The 17,644-nt window shown below is 37.3% G+C and overlaps 1 pseudogene; it reads right to left on the reverse strand.

Annotated features, from left to right (window-relative positions):
- Positions 1-5,904: 5,904 nt before the first annotated feature.
- LOC149203449 (cytoplasmic 60S subunit biogenesis factor REI1 homolog 1-like) lies at positions 5,905-17,437 on the reverse strand (annotated as a pseudogene).
- Positions 17,438-17,644: the final 207 nt, after the last annotated feature.

Consider the following 17,644-nt stretch of genomic DNA (forward strand, 5'->3'; position numbering starts at 1 on the left):
TACTGCCCACGTGCTCAATACGGAAAGGAAAGGTTTAGTACTTACCCCAAAAGGGAATATTCCAAGGAATATTAATCTTTTTAATATTTTAAACCAAATTAACCTTGGTCAAATGTCCATAAATTACAGTTTACTGGACTTTTCAAATTGCGATAACTCCTTCATACGGTATCGATTTTTCGTTCTGTTCACGACACTAGAATCAAGAAGACGAGATCTATCTGGCCACTCAGGTTCGACACTCTTTTGAAAAATTTGAAATTTGAGCTATCACTAAGGTCCTTGATCAATATTTAATAACTTCCTTTCTATTGCTATTCACATCTTTGGAACACTTCTCATATATATAAGACAATACCCATATCATTATCTATTCATTTCTCCACATGTCCTACATTCATGCATTTTCCTTCTTGGTGACCCTTTCATGTGTTGGATGGTGTCTCTATAAATAATTCTTGATGATCCTATTTTATACTCCCCTTGCTTAAAATTTGAAGTTTGTCCTCATGTTGTGTGTGCTTTTGGGGGAATAAATTAACCCACAATCAATCTCATTTTGGTGATTCTTTTTTCCAAAGAAAAAAATGAACTTTTTATTAAAATAAAAAGTTACATAGCATATGCATTAAGCATTCAATTTGTATATATGAAAGAAGATCATATAGCCCACAGGATACAATCCTGCCTAAAAGAAAAAAATAAAGTGCTACTCCTATTATCAGGAGTGCAGAAAACAAAAAATCCAGTTGGCCTAAGCCTTCCTGCCCTTCTTCTTCTCCACTTTTCGCCAACCATCCATGTTGTGAGTGGCGTCAATAATGGCAAACTGGTTTCCCACTGTCTTCATTGGATGTTCCTTATCTAAATATGATCCTTCAGGACTGTGAATTCGTTTATTACCACTTATTTCCAACTGGATTTCTTGTTCCTTTTCCTCTTTATTCTCTTTTCCTTATTGTCCTGAGCTTTATCCTTTGCTATATTATGTTCTTCTTTCTTTGCTATAGCTGCCTTCTTTAATGCATCATCTATATTTTTCCATCCTTTCGGCTTCCTTTGTTGTTGCTTGCTCTTGTTGGGGCTTGGGCATGCATTGAACAGATGACCTGTTTGTTGACATCCCCAGCATCTGAAAGTGGTGTTCTCATAGTCCAAGGGTTGTTTCCACTGTGTATTATTGAAATTCAGAATTATGCTTTCAGGTAGTCCTCAGCTGAGATCTACCTCGACACATATTCTGGCAAAAGTAAATATTCCTTTTAGATGTCTCTCTGCATCTATCTTTAAAAGTCTCCCCAAGGTATTTCCAATAGTTATTAGAGCCTTTTGATGCCAAAAATGTAAATGGAGGTTATGCAGGCTAACCCATACTGGCATCCTTGATACCACCATGGTATTGGCATCAAAATCAGGAAACCAAGGGGTAATAAAAAGTCTAGCACTGCCCCAGAACCATGGCCCATGGTTGAGAACTATTTCCTTTTCTTCTTCTGTGTGAAAGCATACTATAAAAAACCCCTTAGGATATAGGTAGATTTGGCAATTTTTTGTCCAGACCGAATGGATCCATTGATACAATACATCAGTTCTAGGCCAAAAGCCATTAAATCTACAAATAACTGCATTTTTTTGTAGATCTGAATATATATTATTTACCTCTCGTATATCGATGGAGATAGATGGGCTCTCCGGAATTTGATCTACGATGTACTGCCCCAGGGGTTCAGTTCCAGTTGTGGGGTTTTTCCCTTTTCCCTTCACTGCTTCTTTGAAAGACCCTTTGCTTTGCGAGCTAGTTCCAGTGCTTTCAGCACCTCCTCGTAATCTCATATTGAGAATGATTGTAGAGCCTGACTTGATGTTGTAATCTTGCATGGTTCTGTAGTCCTGCAACGATATGCCCTCATTTAATAGGTGTTGTTTCCCAGCCGAGTAGCTAGTGTAAACGGCGATTTTGTTCTTCAAATCTAAAACCTTGTCGCTATCATAAGTCCAAATCAAGGGTTTGTTTCCTTTTGGCGTCTTAACAAAAATTTGAAAACTGGATCTGGTAATCTAGGGTGGTTCGATTCTTATCAGATCAGAGTTTTCCAGATCCATATCTGATCTGTTTAAAATCTTGCTCTCATGAACAGAGCTTTGGATTTGCCTTGCCTTGGGAAGATCCTCTGTGTCTGAATAGGGATCCGTGGTAAAAGAATTTGATTTTTTCCCAGATTCATACTTTGGATCTGCTTGAATCCCAAAAATTAATCGCTCGTCTATGAAAAAGCTTCGATCTAACCCTTTGCTCAGGAGGATTGGCGTACTAGTTGTCGATGTTCTACCTAAAAGGGCGGTCGTAGGAACAATGGCGGATTCTACAATGAGGATACCCTTTCTTGTGTTGTCTAGTTGGAAAAGTCCGCATAGAATCAGTGCATGCACGTTTTGAAAATGTAGATCCACTGCTTTCAGCGGGTTTTGGGATGATCCGGCCCCTCTTTCAATTCTGCAGATAATTGGACCATTATCACATGCATTCGAAAGCTTACGATCTGCCTCCAAATACTATGAGCTCAATACGATGTCCAAGGAGTCTAAAAAGTGAGTATCTCTGCATCATTTATCAACTCGAACACCCAGGATTGCCATAGCTTCGCTAGAAGACTCATGCACAGAGGGTCGCCCTGAAAAATTCAAACACAATGGAGGTCTTGCAACACACCTTGGACATCAAAATACTTATCTCATTTTGGTGATTCTATCATCTTCAACATATTGAATTTCCAATCTTTGTAATTTCCTCCACTTCTATTATTTTCATCTTCATGTTTATAATCCATCTATCTATGTTGATACTACACTTCATTACTTATATTATCAACAATTTAAATTGAGCTCAAGACTATAACTATTGAGGTAGCCCATCTTATTTTACTCTATGTTTACTCTAAGTCTAGTGTTTCTCTTTCTAACATGTTGAATCAATCAAGAAATGTCACGCATTCTGTGTTAGGGTACCTATATTACCCCCATTAAATAAACAAGGGTGTCTCATAAACTAATTTAGTGTTTGGCTTGGCCATGACCTTAAAATTAGATTATTATTATTATTTAGTATTGTTGACGTCATCTCTATTAAATAAGGTTCATGTAGTGGATAGATTGTAAAAGTAACAATTTGCAAGAAGGCTTACCAAGAGGGTATCCCTATTAGAAGACTCTTTCATTGGAAAGTTTCTACAAGGTTAACTATATACTACAACAAAATAAGTCATTAGCACTGGAAATAATGCCAAAAATCAATGTATTTGACTTTGCAAATTGGGTTTGAATTGGTGGCACAAAACTCAATACTACATTTCATTTTCACTTGGTCACCAAAGATAGCTTCGGTAATAGCACCCAAGTCGACAAGTTTAGTACCAAGAACTGCTTCTTCCATTGTTGCATCCATTTGTACTTCTAGTTTTTCTTCCAATTATGCATGCTATTTTTCTTCTAGTATGGCATTGAAAATAACTTATTTTTTGGCTTCCTAATTTATGCCAAGTTATGATTCCATGATAAGATCTTTTGTTGCTTCAAGTTATGTTTTCAATATGGCATCACTTTTTGCATCTAGCTTTGCTTCCATTATGGCATCTTCTTTAGCTCCTAATATGGTTTCCATTATAGTGTCTTTTGTTGCTTCTAATATTGCTTCCATTATTACTTCTTGGTTTTCTACCTAAATGGCTTATTTTTTTACTTCTTAGGGAACACCAAGTTTCACATCTAATATTGGTTCAATTATTACTTCTTTGTTTGTTACTTGAATTGATTATGTTTTTGTTTCTTAGATAATGCCAAGTTTGGTTGCTAGTATTGATTTCATTGTTACTTCTTTGTTTCCTATCTAAATTGCTTCTTTTTTTGCTTCTTAGGTAACACCAAGTTTTGCTTCCAAAATTTCTTCTTATGTGCTTCTAGTCTGGCTTCCATTGTTGCTTCCTTTATTGATTCTAGAATTTCTTCCTTTTTATCCTCATGATTTTCTTCCTTTTAGTTGTAAGGTTTGCTTCTTATTTAGTGCCTGGGTTTGCTTCCTTTTAGTGTTGGGATTTTATTCTTAATTTGCCTCCAATTTTTTTTCCTATTAACCAACCAATTTAGCTTCTTATTTAGAGTCAGTAATGGCTCCAACACTAGTACAAAATGGCTAATTAGTTACTAAAAAAACAACTAAAATTTGCATATAAATGACAAATTTTCAGTGGGTGACAAATAGTGGTTAATTTACAGTATCTTATAACATGGTCAACTTTTAATTGTGTTTATCTTAATCATTAATTGGTTGTCTTAAATGTATCATCTAGTAGTATATTTATTCATAAATTTGGTCATTAATTTAGTCATTAATTTCCATTATTAATGACCAAATAAACAACATAATATACTACTACATGATCACTTGAGAAAACCAATTAATGACTAAAGAAATATAACCAAAATGTTGGTCATGTTATAAGATACTATAAACTAGCTACTAATAGTGATTTATAATCAATTTTTAGTCATTGTTTGAAACCAATTAATGACCAAAGAAATATGGATATATTTTTCTCATGTTATAAGATAATGAAAATTAGCTACTAGTAGTCATATATATGCAAAATTTAACCATTATTTGTAATCACAATTTTATCATTTACAATAGTCATTTATATTTTTTGGTAGTTTTATATTCATTAAATAAATGGCTGGTATATTAGTTTATATTCATTTCATTTGCTTTCATTAATAATCATTATAAATGATTAATTTAGTCATTGTTTTGTGGTGGGTTCAATCCTTTTCAACTTAAGAATATATAAATGTTTCCAAATAAGGACATATCAAATGTTGTTCATGCATTAATAATGCATAGCAGAAGAAAAAGGGAACTTGATAAGAATATATATACCTCTTGTAAAAAATGTGATGTTCTCATGTATACTTATGCTTTGTTTGGATATGTAAACCAAATAAAGATTAAAAAATTAAGAAAATATGATTCATTTCCGATGAAAACCAATTTATCATATAAGCATAGATGTATGTTACAAGCCTTTGCATACTAATATCAAATGGCTTCAAAATGCCTCTTGCAACATCAATGTAGAGATGATAGCACCGGACTTTCAATTGTAAAGCAATGTGTAGAAGATGCTCACATTATTAAAAAGTATAACACTTGAAGAAATGAGCCATGCATGCAAGGATCCCATTATAGAAACTTTGATGTATGCATCGAAAAGCCTCCAACATAACCAATATAGAAATAATACCAAAAAAATTTCAAATATATAATAGTGAGGGGAAGATACTCATTTTATCTACCAAAAAGAGAAAGCATCCAATAAAAATTAACCTGAAATTTTTGTAAAATGCACACACATCCCCCTTTTACTCAAAAAACAAATTTTTATCCTTATAGAGAAAAAAAAAATACTTTCACAATTGTAAAAAGCCTCACTGATGTCTCATAGATTTTATATGAATTATAGATTAAACAAATTATGCTAGTCATAAGGGTCTTCGCTCATCCATGCATGTACAATGCAACAGATTTTTCCTTTGGTTGTATTTCTCACTCGTCTTAGCATTTCACACAATAAAGTCATGTGAGGTGGCTACAGATCAAAATATTACCATGAAAACTATATTAATTTTCCAAACCTTGTATTTCAACTAGAAAATTATCCATGTCACTTTCCTTATTGACATAAAGGCATGCGGGATGGTTACATATCATCATATTTGCATAAAGCAATTGTTCAAACTCGAAACTTCAAATTTAAGACTTTAAATGTCATCAAAATAACCAATGGAATATATTTGATAAGATACAAAATATTCTTGTGATTGTTTATTATCACAAGAATTGAAAGGACTGTCTTAATATGGAACATTCTTGGGAAGGTTCCTAATTACATTATTCTTAATACCTAATTTTGTCTGCATTTCCTCCAATATAGAACGTTATATTTGATTTAATGAGTTGGGCCTTAATATATTTTCTTTTGATTGCATAGTTTCCAAACCCATGCTTCGATATCTACTAGATAAAATCACGAGGGATTCATTCAATGAACCTCTGACATAGCATGTGTGTTCGTGGCATACTAAACAGTACCCTTAATTTGACTACATATTCGAAAATGCTTCTAAAAATCACTTTATTTAACCCCCTACCATTATGAACCCAATACACATTCTCAATTTAAAAAACCCTACTTTCACTAAATATTGTAGGTATCCATTTTTTCATTAACATTTTTTATACCCCTTTATATTTTTTCATTAATTTTGAGCTCCATTTTGTTGGAAATAATACTAAGAGGGGGGGTGAATCAGTATTATCAAATTCTTTTCAATATTCCCTCTAGATTTATAATTTAATTTATTCTTCAGATGTTGACCATTAATTTGAATGTCAGTACCATATAATAATGAACAGGAACAAGAAAAACAGACAGTCACACCAAAGAACACTAGATATAAGGTGGAAACCCAATGTGGGTGAAAAACACCTACTGCGATGTGTCTCTATCTTCTTTCAATTAGAAACTTCTTTTTACAATGATTCTGTACTGGTGCAGTCCTTTACCAGTACGCAGGCTGCAACCTGCAGAGACCTACAGCCCTCTCTCGTTTTCTAGACTCTCCTGGAAGGGAGCTACAACCCCCTTAGCTCTTGTACTAGCTGAGCTACTAGTACATAGGTGCTGACCTACTTCTTTTCTTCCAGGGACCACGTTTCAAAAATTTTCAGACTGGATCCATGAGAATCAAATAATCATCAAGTACATGTGAATCAACCAATCTCCTTTTACAGTCAACTAATGAACCAACCAATAGCTTCTCAGAATGCAGTAACTAGAAAAGCAATACCAGTAATCAGACACAGATTCTAAACCCAGAACTCTGCAGCAATAGACAAAAGGTAGCCAACATATATTTCAAGAAAAATCCGCAACTTCACTAATAGAAACCTGCGAATATCCACACTTCTATTGTGTCTAGCCTACATAGCTCCGCACCTGCTCTGTCTACTCGGCAGCGCACCCCCACACCTGATCAGTCTACTGGACTGCGCACCTCCGCACCTGCGCCGTCTACTAGACTGCGCACCTCCGCACCTGCGCCGTCTACTGGATTGCAGACCTCCACACCTGTGCCGTCTACTGGACTGCGGACCTCCGCACCTGTGCCGTCTACTGGACTGCGCTCCTCCGCACCTGCTCTGTCTACTAGATTGCGTACCTCTGCACCTGCTCCATCTACTAGAATGTGTACCCCGCACTTGCTCCGACTATTGGACTGTGTACCTCCACACCTGATCTGTATCTCGCCTATGGACCTCTGGATATAAACACTTTATCAGTCCTCAATTGTACCCCAGACTGTCAGATCCACAGATCTGATCATGCGCCAAAGAGATCACGACCCCTCAATTGATCAGTCTTTGTTAGAAAATTATATATTACGGAGCAATGGAACACATAAAATATTGCAGAAATATAAACACAGAAAACGTACAAAACAAGAGAGACACAGATATACGTGGTTCACCCAGTTTGGGCTACGTCCACCCCGAACAGCCAGTCCTTCCTTTCTATTATCCAGCAAAATGAAGAGACACAACCTACAGCAAATCCGCTGTAATATCCTCTGTTTTCTCTCACAGTCTCACCTCTCTGTTTCTCGCTCACAGAATACACATCTATGTCATAGCCTCAAATACAATACCCTCATACAAAGAGAGGGGTTGCCTTCTAGGGCAAAAAACCCTAAACTAAACATAAGTTCTACCGTCAGATCATCCGCCTAATGAACGGCCCAGATTGACTAGAAATTACTATACTTTTACAAGGCAATTTTACAGCTATTTTTAGCTTCGGGGGCGCTGCCCCCGAAACCCCCCGCCAGGGGGGGGCTCCCAAAGGTCGTAGCTGCCCCCCCTGGACCCCCCCTGCAGCGAATATTTTACGGGCGGCGTTGCCACCCCCATTTCGAGCTGGGGTCCTATGTGGCGATACCTTTGAATATAGAAGATAATCAGGCTCCACACCCAACAGTCTTCTCATGCTCAGGTTTAATTTTATCTCATCAACCAATTACAAGTATTTTAGATCTTGTTCCTCTTAAGATATTCAACACATAAGTACCTAGCCAAATGATCTCCTTTCCTTTTTACAAGCAAGCCCTTACACAAACCATGGATCAAAACCATAGAAAGCCAATATGAGGGACCCAAAACCGGGGTTCAATATTTTAGATGCTATACCACGGACCAAAACCATAGGATCAAACATGTCAGACTAAATACCATGGATCAATCATAAAAATTCCCATGTGCACGCGCTTCTCTACATGAAAGAGAGTGAATTTGACATCCGCACCTTTTGTTCGGAAGACCTGCGGTTATGTCCGCACTTTTTGTTCGGGGCACCTGCAGGTCCGCAGCTTTTAGTAGGTGCACCTACGGGTATCTCATTTTCTATTATTTTGAGAGCTTGAACAATGATTTGCCTCTTGAGTGAGTTGCCATCAAGGACAACACCTGTGCCATCGCACCAAACCTGAGTCATAATGCCAACAATATCCCCCTTTGGACTTGATGTAAACCCCAAGATCCTCAACGTCATTCTCCCCCTTTTTCATCAAGGGCAAAGGGTTATGCTCCCCCTCAGAACATGCTGAAATTTTTGCTCTGTTGTGCTGATCGCGCTCCCCCTGATTGTAGGCCAGATTTGCAAAAGAAATTTTCTTCAAGAAGAACCATAATCCACCATACACCATAAATGACCTTCTTACCACCAAAAGACTCTATACATACATTCATCACCTAACCAAGTGGGGATCATCCTCCCAACCAAGTGGGGTTACATCAGAAATTTACATATGACAACCAAGTACATTATATCATTCATCCCAGACATAGGCCGTTACATGACCTTGACAAAATAAATATAAGACATAGAGACAAAAAATTAGCAGCAATATTCAGATCAGCATCCATGTTCTCCTTTTGTACTTGCTCCTCCAGGATCTTCTACAATAATGCCAACAATGCATTATTAGAAAAATATATGCTCCCCCTGAACCTGTGCCATTTGGTCTTTGACCAATCCATAAACCAGCGAATGTACGCATATACCCCATACGAATTCGTGTACAACCAACAATCTCTAAAACAGACAAGATTCAACAGTAAGATGATGCATCAACTACCCCCAGCTTTTGGCTGAGGTATTCAAAGGTCTCCTTGGGCAACGGTTTGGTGAGTATATCAGCAACTTGTTCCTTAGAGGGAACATACACCAACTTGACCTTTTGTTCTAGCACTTATTCCCGAAGAAAATGATATTTGATAGGTATATGCTTGGTCTTTGAGTGCATGACTGGGTTGTTTGAAATACTGATTGCACTTGTATTATCACAAAAGATGGAGATAGGTGGAGTACAAGTTATTTGCATGTATTGCATTGTTTGCATCATCCAAAGGAGTTGTGTGTAGCAAGATGTAGCAGCTACATATTCTGCTTCAGTTGTAGATAATGCAATAGAGCTTTGTTTCTTGCTGAACCAAGATACTAATCTAGGACCCATGAAGACTGCACCACCACTAGTGCTTTTCCTATCATCCACGCTCCCTGCCCAATCTGCATCTGTGTATGCATGAAGTGTGAGGTCTGTACCATTAGGATACCATAAGCCATAGTATTGAGTTCCTTGAAGATACTTGAAGATTCTCTTAACTGCCTGAAGATGAGTTTCCTTTGGATTTGCCTGAAACCTTCCAACTATTCCCACTGCATGCATAATGTCTGGTCGGGTACCTGTTAGATAGAGTAGACTACCAATCATGGATCTATAGGTTGGTTGATGTACTGCTGTCGACTCATCATTCGCGCTGAGGTTGCATCCTGTCACCATAGGGGTACATACTGGTTTCGAATCCTCCATCCCATATTTCTTCAAGATCTGCTTGAGATACTTGGTTTGTGATAGAAAAATACCGTCTTTGTTTTGTTGGACTTGCAAACCAAGGAAATACGTGAGCTCACCAAGCATGGACATTTCAAATTCCTTTTGCATCACCAAGGCAAACTTTTGACTCATGTCTCCTTCATTGCTGCCAAAGATGATATCATCTACATACACAACAAGTATTAGAAACTTTTCATTATCAACCTTTATATATAGATTGCTGTTAGTTGATCTTTTTATAAAACCTTGTTGATGAAGATATTTATCCAACCGATAATACCACGCCCTAGGAGCCTGTTTAAGACCATAGAGAGCCTTTTTGAGCCTGCATACAAGATTTGGATCATTTCCAAGGATGAACCCATCTGGTTGTTCAATGTACACTTCTTCATTCAAGTCTCCATTCAGAAAGGCAGATTTTACATCCATCTAAAATACTTTGAACTTCTGAAAGCTAGAGAGAGCAAGGAAAATTCTTATAGCCTCAAGTCTAGCAACTGGTGCAAAGGTTTCTTCAAAGTCTATGCCCCCTTGTTGTGCATATCCTTTACAAACAAGTCTTGCCTTGTTTCTAACCACATCTCCATTTTCATTTAGTCTATTTTTGAAAATCCACTTTGTCCCTATGACATTCTTATCTTTTGGTCTAGGAACCAATTCCCAAGTGTTATTCCTTTCAATCTGTTCAAGTTCTTCATCCATTGCCTTGACCCAGCATTCATCTTTGCATGCCTCTCTTACATTTTGTGTTTCAGTGGAGGAAAATAATGTCTTGAAGCTTCTGTAATTGTTCTTCTTGTTTGTATGCCTGCCTCCTTTTGCCCCAAAATTTGAGATTCTGGATGATTCTTTTGAACATACCTGGATGGAGTCTTTTCTTATATCCTTATATATTCCTCTGGTGCCTCATGGGTTTCTTCTTCATCATGAATCTGATTTGATGTTGATGGATAGTCCTCATCATCTTCGAAGTCTTCAGATCTTACCTGCTTGGGAGTGTTTTCATTTTCATCCACCACTACATCAATGATATCGACAATTCTTCCAAGCCTTTTATTGTAACATTTGTATGCTTTACTGTGAGGAGAATAAAAAAAGAGAATGCCTTCATCTGCTCTAGGTTCAAACTTGCCAATATTTTCATCATTATTTTTAATATAGCATTTGCTTCCAAAAATTTTGAAATGTTTTACCGAAGGAGTCTCACCATACCAGAGCTCATGAGGAGTTTGAGTGTTGTTCACTTGGATATTTGTCTTGTTGAGAATAACAACTGTAGCAAATGCGGCCTCACCCCAGAACATTTCGGGAGTTCTAGACTCATCAAGCATAGCACGAGCCATTTGTTGAACTGTTCTGTTCATCCTTTCCACTACTCCATTTTGCTGAGGAGTCCTAGCTGTAGAGAATTCCCTTCTTATTCCATGTTCTTCACAAAAGTCAAAAAATTTATTCGAGATAAACTCCCCACCTCTATTAGACCAGAGGCATTTGATTTTTTGATCTGATTCGTTCTCCACCAAGGCTTTGAATGATTTGAACTTTTCAAAGGCTTCGTCTTTGTGCTTCATAAGTCCTATCCAACACATCTTGGAAAAGTCGTCAATGAATAATATGAAATATTCTTCTCCTCGAGGTGACCTTTTCCTAGATGGGCCACATACATCAGTATGGACAAGTTCAAGTGGCCTACTAGCTAATCCTTCCTTCTCAGGGAAGTTAGTTCTGGTTTGCTTACCAAACTGACACGATTTGAAAATTGTATTGTCTGGAATTCTGATGTCTGGAAGACCACGAACTGCCTGGTATTTACATGCTTTGCTTATCTGTGAGAAGCTAAGATGCCCCGATCTTCTGTGCCATAACCAGTGTTCATCGTTCTTGCTTAGATAACATTGATGTTGTCCTTCTTTGAATATGTATAAATTAGTTGGAGTCCTTATGCCTTTGATCACTGTTTTTCTTGTATCAAGATCACGAACACTACATCCATTTTATCGAAATATTACCTCCGTTCCTTGATCACACATCTGACTGACACTCAATAGATTATGCTTGAAGCCATCAACATACATGACATTTCCAGCTTTGACCTTTTCTTTTAACTGAACATAACCTTTACCTTTTATGAGAGCAGGGGTGTCATTTCCAAAAGAGACCTTCTTCTCCTTCTCTAAGGCACTATATGATTGAAGTTTTTCCTTATCACCCGTCATGTGTTTCGAACAACCACTGTCGATGTACCATTGATTTTCTTGCCCTTCCTCATATAAAGCTATACCACATCTCTTTGGTTGCGGTTCCTTCATTCTCCATGTTTTGACACTTGAGGCTTGCTCCTTCTGAGTTGTCTGCCGAAACCTGCTCCTGCATTCAGAATCCTCATGACCGAAGTTCTTACAAATAGAGCATTCTATTTCATTTTCAAGAGCAGAAAAGTTATTGTAGGTTCTTTTCACAATCCCAATCATACTCCTTTGTTTTTGAGCTTCTCATGATTGTCTTATAGGCAACACATTGAGTTTCTTTGTGGCTAAAGTTATGACAAGAGAAACATTGGCCATTGAAGAAACTCCTGTGATTATCAAATCTACCAGCCAAATGATTGTAGTTTCTATTGACATCCATTCTTGAGGCAAATTGAGAAGGTTTTACTTGAGGCTGGTTGTAGCTTCTGTTTGTCCTTAAAGTAGATTGCCCCCGATTTACCTGATAGTCTTTGTTCATTCTTGAGGTAGACTATCCCTGATTTACCTGATGATTCTTATTAGGCCTTGCTTGCTCCTCCTTGCTACATCAAGATAACTTTTGGAGGTGGATGCTTGAGATGCTTCTTCATTATATCCCAGACCTATCTTGATTAGCGGAGAACGCTGCACATTGATAATCTCATCCAGAGTTTCAGATCCTTTAATAAATCTAAGATTAAGATATTTTGTTTTCTCAATCTCTTTTCTACGACCAACAATTTCACATTCTAACTTTTCATGAAGTTTTTCTTTTTCAGCCAGTTGGAATTGCAGAGTATCAATAATCATATTTTTCTCTTCTAAACAAATTTTGAGTTTAGAAATCTCTTCATACAGGCCTTCTTCATCTATAGCATCCATCAAAACATCATCTTCAAAATCCATTAAAAGTCTATAGTTGTTACCTTGTTCATCTTCATCACTATTTGAAAGTCCATCACTGTCTTCATGAGTGTAATAGCTTTTCTTATTTACATTATGTTTCTTGTTCCATCTGACAGGTTCCTTATCTTTATGAGGACACTTTGCAGCATAGTGACTGACTCTTCCACAAGAAAAGCATTTGAAAGGTAACTTACCTCTAAATCTTCCAGCACCTCATTGAAGGTCCTTTACAAAATTTGATTCCTCTTCTTCTTCTGATAGATGTCCTGACTCATAGTAATCTCCTTTGCCTGAAGCCTTGAAAGTAGCTTCTCTCCTGTCTGATGGTCCTCCTTTCCTCATTTCGTAAGTAGTCAGAATTCCGTGCAGCTGTGACATGGTAAGGTTTCGTAGATTCTCCTTTTCTTCTATTGCAGAAACTTTAGATTCAAACTTAGGGGACAAATATCTTAGAACCTTTTCAACCAAAACAACCTCTTTTATTTCTTCACCCAAGTTTTTCATACAATTAACAATCTCATCTACACGAAGGAAATAGTTAGCCACACTTTCATCATTGTGCATTCTAAGATTTTCATACTGAATTTTGAGGGTTTGAAGTTTTGCTCATTTTACCTGTTCATCTCCTTCATAGCTCAGAACAATATTGTCCCATATTTCTTTTGTGGATTTATACTGCATAACCTTGACGAATTCTGATTGAGATAGAAATCCTAATAGAGTATTGACAACCTTTGCATTTGTTTCACATTGCTTCTTACCAGCCGAATCTGTAGGAGTTGTGGATGGAAAAGCGTACCCTGTATCTATGATATCCTAGACTTCTGTACCAAGAGATTGAAGATAGGTTGTGACTCTTACCTTCCAATAGACGAAGTTGGTCCCATCAAAAATTGGTGGCCTGATAGATCCTTCTCTCTCGTAATTTCTCATGATGATGGATCTTCCTTCAAGCGATCAAGCTTCTTTAGAAGGACCTGCTCTGATACCGATTGTTGGAAATAATACTGAGAGGGGGGGTGAATCAGTATTATCAAATTCTTTTCAATATTCCCTCTAGATTTATAATTTAATTTATTCTTCAGATGTTGACCATTAATTTGAATATCAGTACCATATAATAATGAACAGGAACAAGAAAAAAAGACAGTCACACCAAAGAACACCAGATATAAGGTGGAAACCCAATGTGGGTGAAAATCACCAGCTGCAATGTGTCTCTATCTTCTTTCAATTATAAACTTCTTTTTACAATGATTCTATATTGGTGCAGTCCTTTCCTAGTACGCAGGCTGCAACCTGCAGAGAGCTACAACCCTCTCTCGTTTTCCAGACTCTCCTAGAAGGGAGCTACAACCCCCTTAGCTCTTGTACTAGCTGAGCTACTAGTACGTAGGTGCTGACCTACTTCTTTTCTTCCAAGGACCACGTTTCATAAATTTTCAGACTGGATCCATGAACATCAAATAATCATCAAGTACATGTGAATCAACCAATCTCCTTTTACAATCAACTTATGAACCAACCAATAGCTTCTCAGAATGCAGTAACTAGAAAAGCAATACCAGTAATCAGACACATATTCTAAACCCAGAACTCTGTAGCAATAGACAAAAGGCAGCCAACATATATTTCAAGAAAAGTCTGCAACTTCACTAATAGAAACCTGCGAATATCTGCACTTCTGTTGTGTCTAGCCTGCGTAGCTCCGCACCTGCTCTGTCTACTTGACAGCGCACACCCACACCTGATTAGTCTACTGGACTGCACACCTCCGCACCTGCGCCGTCTACTGGACTGCGCACCTCCGCACCTACGCCGTCTACTAGACTATGGACCTCTGCACCTATGTCGTCTACTAGACTGCAGACCTCCACACCTGCACCGTATACTGGACTACGCTCCTCCGCACCTGCTCCGTCTACTGGACTGCGTACCTCTGCACCTGCTCCATCTACTGGAATGCGTACCTCCGCACCTGCTCCGACTACTAGACTGCGTACCTTCGCACCTGAGCTGTATCTCACCTGCGAACCTTCGGATATAAACACTTTATCAGTCCTCAATTGTACCCTAGACTATCAGATCCACAGATCTGATCATGTGCCAAAGAGATCACGACCCATCAATTGATCAGTCTTCTCATGCTCAGGTTTAATTTTATCTCATCAACCGATTACAAGTATTTCAGATCTTGTTCTTGTTAAGATATTCAACACATAAGTACCTAGCCAAATGATCTCCTTTCCTTTTTATAGGCAAGCCCTTACACAAACCATGGATCAAAACCATAGAAAGCCAATATAAGGGACCCAAAACCGGAGTTCAATATTTTAGATGCTATACCACGAACCAAAACCATAGGATCAAACACGTCGGACTAAATACCATGGATCAATCATAAAAATTCCCACGTGCACATGCTTCTCTGCATGAAAGAGGGTGAATTTGACGTCCGCACCTTTTGTTCAGAAGACCTGCGGGTATGTCCGCACTTTTTGTTTAGGGCACCTGCGGGTTCACAGCTTTTGGTAGGCGCACCTGCGGGTATCTCATTTTCTATTATTTTCAGAGCTTGAACAATGATTTTCCTCTTGAGTGAGTTTCCATCAAGGACAACCCCTATGCCATCACACCAAACCTGAGTCATAATGCCAACACATTTTTTATACACAACATATAAATACCCTTTACCCCCTATTATATTCTCAATATATTATGTCATTTTATCCTTAACATATATCCCCTGATATGAAAACATGTGGTATGGTATTTCTCCCCCAGTGAAGTCCTCGTGGATAAAATCCACTTAATTTTCCATACAAGGAACAAACTTTTAGCCTTGAAACTCAGAATGTATTCATGTACACACTACATTTCAATATATTATCAGAAAATACCTTGGAATATCACCATGAGACTAATGCATGAGAAAGAGAAACATCTCTCTCAAATGTTGTGCATGGCCTATGACATTAATAATGAATAAATTCATGAGAATCAAGCATCTTGCATGTTGTTCCACTTTTTTACTTTCTTTGTATTACTAGTTCATCCCCTCCAAAGCCAAGCTCAATATTGACATTGATATTTCCTTTTGTGGGCACTATTTGCAACCCACTTTCATCCACATAACTATCTAGAAACAAAAAGAAGTTCCAAATCATAGCATAAATAATAAGTAACCATGAAGTTAGTAACAATGTCCTTTTATATCATAGACAAGAAATTGAAAAGTTGGAAAACATCCTATGAAATAAACCAATTAAATAATACAAGGAACCACAAACCTGTTGATGTAGTCATAAAAGTCATCTAAATCACTATCTTCTTCATCTCCGTCTCCATTGTGTAATTTGCAGTGGTTTATATAAATCATATGCTTCCTAACAAGCTCTAGACTTAGAAATGGTTTTCATTTCTCATTGCAATACAAACACATAAAATCATTAGTCACCTGTGACGGCAAACTAAAAACACTAAATTCTAACGATTTTGAATAATTATGCCAAAATGTGCAATGGAAACTTGAAAAATAAATAGAAAATTATATATTTTTTCTTCTAAAATACCTTGAGGACAAGATAGGTTAGTAATCCATGGTGATATTTCAAGTATTCAACATCAAGAATAAAAAATCCATGCATCTTGTGCATATGAACTACACAACTCTCCATGGTCCTATTTGGCCTAAAATCACATATGAAGAAGCAACTGGAATCCCACTCTAACTTCTTTTCTATCAACTCAAAATTTCCTCCAACATTTCCTAAACTTGATTCATTAACATCCAAACTCTTCATAGATTCTGATGCTACACTAACCATGTCATAGGTCTCGACCTCCTCCCATTCTTCACTGCCTTCAGATTCTTCCGATTTATCTTCATTTAGAGAAGAAGAAGGTTTGATGACAAAAGAGGACTTGTTTTCTGCACGTTCTGGTAGTGGCTTAATGACAATAATGCCAACACTTCAAGAATCTAGCTTTTCAGAAGCACACAAAATGTGGGCATTTGACTTAAGATGTTCAACATATGCCTTAACACATCTGTATATTATTTTCCACAAAGTAAACATCTATACAACATCTAATTTCTTTCCAGCCTCTTATGTTCCTTAGCCAATGCTTGTTGTCTTACTTAAAATAAGGCTCCAATCACTCTAGGAACACCAATGACTTAATTATCCATATATAAGAAATTAAATTTTTTTACAATCAGATTGTAACAACATAATGGATTAATCATTTCAAAATAAGAAATTATAGGTGAAAACCATGCAAATACCAAAGAAGATCATGTTCCGGGATAGGAAGTGAAAATCAAAGATGTTATAACTTTGAATTAGCGTAAAATGCAAATAACTAGAAATTACACCAGTTGTTGCAAAGGAAACATCATAAGTTTGTAGCGTATGGAAGAAGATAATAGATGAAGAGAGATGTGATATATAATTTGATCTATATGTCATGTAGTTTGGAACTATCTCCTTTACAACATAAATTAC

The sequence above is a fragment of the Pinus tabuliformis genome, chromosome 2_1 (genome assembly GCF_031772625.1).
Source record: "Pinus tabuliformis cultivar Carrire ecotype Pingquan chromosome 2_1, CPIR1, whole genome shotgun sequence".
Classification (NCBI taxonomy): Eukaryota; Viridiplantae; Streptophyta; class Pinopsida; order Pinales; family Pinaceae; genus Pinus; species Pinus tabuliformis.